The sequence below is a fragment of the Haplochromis burtoni genome, unplaced genomic scaffold (assembly GCF_018398535.1).
Source record: "Haplochromis burtoni strain Fernald_Lab_line unplaced genomic scaffold, NCSU_Asbu1 Contig_535, whole genome shotgun sequence".
NCBI classification, from domain to species: Eukaryota; Metazoa; Chordata; class Actinopteri; order Cichliformes; family Cichlidae; genus Haplochromis; species Haplochromis burtoni.
The window spans coordinates 249,630-256,014 of record NW_024582896.1 but is presented as its reverse complement, the minus strand read 5'-3'; positions in this window follow the sequence as shown (position 1 = coordinate 256,014).

The following is a 6,385-nucleotide window of genomic DNA, read 5'->3' as shown; positions in this document are numbered from 1 at the left end:
GGCGACCTGTCCAGGGTGTACCCCGCCTCTCGCCCTATGACAGCTGGGATAGGCTCCAGCGCCCCCCGCGACCCTGAAAAGGATAAGCGGAGGCGAATGGATGGATGGATTATTAGTGATGAATTATCTGACAGTTCAAGGAAATGAACTGTGTCACAGATAATTTATATAGTAATTATAATTGCATATACAATATCATACCATAACTTGATTTAAAAAAGTTTTGAATTTTCAATAGCAGGCTATTAAACCCAGAGGTGAACTATGAACATTTTTGTCGAGATGTTGTCTTGTGTGACACTTTCTCTCTTGCACCCTATTATATTGTTTTCTCTAGATCTACGCAAACAGTGAAACTTCTATAGGGATCTGGAAATTCATTTAATCTAAATATAACAGGAACTTATAGATTCCTATGCATTCTTTAACTCCAGATAATGAGCTATATTTATTCATCCACTCCACTGTTAACTTTCCATGACTTATGTCCATTGCAGTTTCACCAGTCATTAGAATTATCATAATTAATTAATTTATACATTGAGTGAGCTGGGAAGGTCAGTGACTGCTGGTCAAGCAATAAAGTTATTCTTTATTAGTGTTAATGAATCTTTAACTTCTTCAAGTATTATTAATGCTCAGGAAATCTTTTTTATTTTTGTAGAAAAATTTAAGTCCTTTATTCTTGAATATGAAGCAGATTTGCCACCTGCGAATCTGGTAATCAGTGATTTGAATAGTCTATTCTGCTGTGCTTTGATGAGAAAACATAGTGAAACGCTGATAGCTGCTGTGCCATTAAGCTGCAGTTGCTACACCACAGAGAGAGCGAGAAAGAGAGAGAAATGAAAAAAGCTGTTGTTGTAAATAGTAAATTTGGATTTAATCCCGCTCCATCCACACACACACATTTCCATACTGGCCGCCTCGAGCAGAGGCTCTTTTCTGCATTGTTTGCTGAGTATTAAATAAATGAGTGCACCAATGTAGTAACCACTGGTAGTTGTGATGGAGAGATTAGTACACTCCAGGTGCATCACTGGCTAATTCTGTTAGAAGAAACTGCTCACACAGTTCAATCTGGTTTAACTATCATGGAAACAGAAGACAAGACATTGTACACTTACAGTGCTTAAGCAATAATTAAACCCAACTTGAAGCTGATTTTGTTTGATACAAAAAGAGAAATTATCATTAAACAAAACTGGTTTTCCTCAGAAATAGTCAAATCTGACAGAAAATACAATCACCTGTATTACAAACGATGAGTTTGTCACTACCCCAAAAGAAAATATTTTTCTTTCCGCACTGGCTGTTTGAAAGACAAACAATCAAGTACAATTCTTGCCGCACAACTTGTTCCTTTTATTAGGATGGAGAGAAAAGAGTTTCTGGAGAAAGCCCTGGTTCAAGTCCAAACAACAAAGTTTGTTGATGTTATTTCACAGCCAACTAAGAAAGCTATAATATCACTTGTGTTCAAGGTTATTTTTGAACTGTTGTCTAGCAGGTTAGACGCAAGATGGGAAAAAAAGAAGCAAGATTGAGGTATGTGATCAGTATTTGTCTGGTTTTCTGTTTGTCAGCAAGAATAAAAAAGTTGAATGTCTTGAAACAGGGTGCTTAAGATGGAGCATGGACAAAGGAAAGACCTATTAAACTTCAGTTTATGTTTTAGTTTATTTTCTTATGTCACTTATGTGATACCCTTAGCCTGGGTAAAATATGTAATATAGTCAGAGCTTCTTCTTCTTTGATCCCTGGCTGGCGTTAGGCCTGGATTGACTCCTAAGCCCATACGCTGCTGTGAGTGCCAATGGTCGAATTTCCTTCACAACTTTCCATGCATGACGATTGTTGGCGATTGTCCTGGCCTCGTCAAGATTTATTCTGTGATTTCTGATGTCATCTTTGACCTGTTTTAGCCATGGTCTCTTCAGTGCCATTCGTTGGATTCTCCACTGGCTAGGTCGTTATCGCCAGAGGAGTTAAAATAAAAATTTTAAATTATTCAGAGCTAATATAAGTGTGAGGTTCTGGGCATGTAGAAATTAACGCACACACACACACACACAAAGAAAAACAGTGATGCATCTCACTGGAAAAAACAAAAAACAGATGATTAAAGATTAAAACAAGGGCAAATTTTGACTGGTAATCCAATAGTTTCAGTAGTTACAATCCAATACCAGCTAACCTACTGTCACCAAATGACAGTTTGTTCTAACAATGTGCAGTATTGAGTGAAGTAGCCTGGTCTGCAGCAATGACATTATTGCCAGTCACTTACTTTAATGTGTTTTATTTTGTTAGTGGGCCTTTATAAGCTGATGCAAATAAATGCTGGCAATACTGTTTATTGTGACAAGCCTGACCTGCTGTGTTCTTTGTCCTCTCTGTCATAAACCTAAACATATACTATGACTCTCTTTAAGTCCTTTGGAGAAGTACCATAAAAAATGCAACATTTCCACATGATCAGGGAGGACACTTTGTATCCAAACAAATTGTTAAGAATTTATTTTAGTGACTTATTTAAGAGTGGAAACCATATAAGCTTGTTTGAGGCTGACTGTTGTTGTTTCTTAGGTTAGTCTCTTTAGAAATTTTCTTCATTTCTTCTTCTAGTATTGCAGGGGTTAGGGTTTTTTTTTTATATATATAATCATGCGTTCTATGTTGTCTTGCATTAATGAAGTATTTTGTCTTGATCAACACAACTCTGGAGTGGCAAGTAACATAAAAGAACTTACATCCTCTGAAAGTGAGGCTGCTCTTGTTCAGCCTTTGGATGGTAGCTATTAAAGTTTCATGTGATTCTAATGAAACTGCAGTATGCGTGGTATTCCAGCCCAGAGCATATAAAGTTTTACTTAATATCTGAGCTGAGACTCCAGTCAGAACTTATTTCACTGCTTATATAAACAGAAGAACCAGACAACTAAAAGAAATGTACAACATATCTTTCATAGGCGATACGGACAAGACTGAGGTTCAGCTCCTGCAGGGGAAGGAGGTCAACTGTAAAACATATCCACTCTGTAACACTTTCAGAAAATCAAAATGAAAGACACCAAGATATGGTGAACTCTAGTCTTTATTTTGGCTAAGATTACATGTTAGCATGCAATGAGGTAAAGGAAACTAGTAAAAGGTATTCACAAGCGTAAGCTCTAAAAACAGGCTAAGTGATTAAAATAGAGTACCCCACAATCCAAATAATCTACAAGACAAAGAGCCTAGTGTGGGAGATGGTATCACTGGATTTAATTTTGTGTAGTTTTCAGTTTACCGTTTAGTTTTTATTAGGTATATAGTTAGACCTGGTCACTCATCAGAAAAAAGTTGTTACATTTGAAATAGCACAGTTTTCCACAATAAGGTATATGAGTGAAAAAAAAAATACACAGACAGTGGAAAGTTTTCAATGTTTTTAACACACTTTGCTATGAAAAAGTTCTTCGTCTGTTATGACTTTTATGTTCTCCACAGCAGCATTAAAGCTGTGGGGCCAATAAGAGCTGCTGTTTGGCACACTGCTCCCTGGTGAATACGCAATTCACAAATATAACATGTAGACAACAGTATGCAAAGTTTCACTTAGGCTCTAAGACCAACCATGTTAGTGCCTCCATAAATGTTTAGAGATTACTTCTGTAACAAGTGCCACTCAATCTATTTGGTTAGCTGGAAATGTGCAATATTAATGGCAAATGAAGTCGAGGTGAATTTTCATTTTCTTCCAAAGTGTAAATGTAATTTAGTTACTCCAAATGCATAATTTTCTTTAAAGAGTAAAAACAACCCTTCTTTTCTTCTTCTTTAAACTTGTGGTTTAATCGTATTATTATTATTATTATTATTATTATTATTATTATTATTATTATTATTATTATTATTTAATTATTATTATTTTCTATCATATATGCTGTTATAGTTGTTGATTCTCATGGTTAATGTGCAAGTTTTCTCTGTGAGCTAACAGCTTGTTCTTTAGACTGTTCTAAATGCTCAGTTTCAGACAGTTTTTCTCCTCTTGGCTCTGTCTAGCTGTGTCAGTGTGAGTGGTCATCCATAACAAGATCATGCCGGGCACAGAGCTCAGGCTCTGAGGAGCAGAAACCCAGCTACCTGCTGTTAAAACTTACTGTTTATGAGAGTCAGCCAATCAGAAGAAAACTGGCCTGACGGTAGAGAGGAGGGGGTTAAACGGTAAATAAAGAACATTCTGAACAGTCACTCGCACAAGGCTCCTCTAGTGGAGTGCTAGAATAAAAATAAGGAGTTGGAACTGAGCGTAATAGTACACCATGTAAGTCTTTAAAAAAGCTTTTTGCAGTATTATAATCCTTCTGTATACAATGGTCATTTAATTTTTAAAAAGAATCTAATACAGCAGAATCAGAGATAGGAATTCATTTTAAATTCCATGTATTCTGTATCGCTAGGTTAACTACATCATCCATGATGCTACAAGTCATTTGAGGATTTGTGTGTGCGCTATGCTCACACCGGTTAAATCTCAACATCAGCTATTAGCTTCAAACAGAGATGAGGAGTGGGGTGCAGAGCTCTTTTAAACTCACTTGACTCTAAGACAATCGTTCTAGTCTGCAGTTTCTTCCCGTATTGATTCAAATAACTTATAATAAAGAATTTACAATCTTACTTAAAAATAGATTAACATTTTGTTGGCTACATATAATAAAGAATTCCCCAAAATATGTAACTGACAATGATGAGTAAAATTGTTGAAGTCACCCTCCATACCAAAGAATAGTGGTTAACCCTCTCCAGGCAGATTTGCAACAGTTAAAAACGAACAACCTGATTACCCCACATACATATTTTATGAGTTTTTTTTACTCAGAAGTACCACTGCAGGACTTGTTTGTGCATTAGCAACAAAAAGTTTAATTTGAGCCTGAGAGTTATGTATGTTGCATACTTAACAGCTAACTACAGAATCAGCTGGAACAATATAATTTTTAGTAGTTCTTTTAAAAACACAACTTCTTTAAACTTCTTGCTGTGAAGCAACTGAGTTAACCACTGTGCTGCCCACCTGTCACGTACTGCTATAATGAGCCAGCTTATCTTCAAGCTATTCTGATAGCAAAAAGCTTAGCCTTTAGACTGCCCTAAATCAGATCACGTTTTTTCTATTCTACTCTTCACTCAAGTCAGAAATGTAATAGGCAAAAATGTTGTTTCTTACAGAGCAGGCTTTGTTAGAAAAATTAGCCATAGATAAAAGGTTTCTCCCTCCTTGCTAGGGTTGCCTCCCAGGCACACACATATATTTAGCAAGTTGGGATTTCCACAACCTCTTACCAGTTCTACCACTAGACCCCTACAACTAGATCTAAAGTCTTCTGTCTGTTTGGTGTTCAAACACTGGCCCTGTAACACCGGACAAGCATATAGGTCAAATCTCTATTAGTATACAGGACAGTGAAGAATACTGCTTCTTAAAATCTGCAACCCTTGGTCATGCACTTAGTTCAGTTTGTATGTATGTTGTATTCTGTGGTCCTCCACTGCTGGAGTATTGACTGCTCTATATGTTGCTTCTGGGACCCTTTGGTTGCTCGCTTCAGTTGTGGTCCCAAAGTGATGAAACAAGCTAGAGTCAAACAGAGTTAACTTACAAAGTCACCTGGTGACATTAATCTAGAACGTAATGTTCTTTCTAAGGCAGAGGGAAAAAAGTGAGAAGTGAACTCTACCAACAAATGACTCAGTAGAGCTGCAGCTTTGTTGCTCACAAATTTGATGAGAGTTTCATCTCGAATGTTAACATATTCTTAGGATATATGTACAGGTTTTGGCATAAAGCTACAATATTATGTTTATAAAAACAACCCAACATTTATGCCCGTGTTTATTTTAGATATTTTGTATTTGCAAAAAAAGTGGCACAATGCAGAAGTGTTATGAATATACCTCATTGTTTAAAAACCTTTATTCCGAGGTGCCATTGTCCTCCTGCCATGCCTATTGGCACTGACTTCTGAGCTGTAATTATCTTTCTGCATCAGCCATGTCATTTATTGGATAAGGCAAAGTCAGTCCAGCTCTGATTCTAATGTGACCCACTGCTCCCATAGATTCTCCACTGCAGACCCGAGCAAAGTGACAATGCTGTCACAGCTGAGCTCATCAGCTTTATATTCCTGCTGAAGAATGACTGACAGACTCACACTCACACTCATACATAAACACCCCGAACCCTATACTAATTCGTAGTCACATTTCTGGAAGGCCTGCCTGGTCAGCTGAGTGATGAGACTTAAACCTTATTAGAAATAAAACATATAATAGGAGAAAAGAACTCTATACCCTCACACTGTGACCTCCATAGCTGTATTAACAGTACAAGATT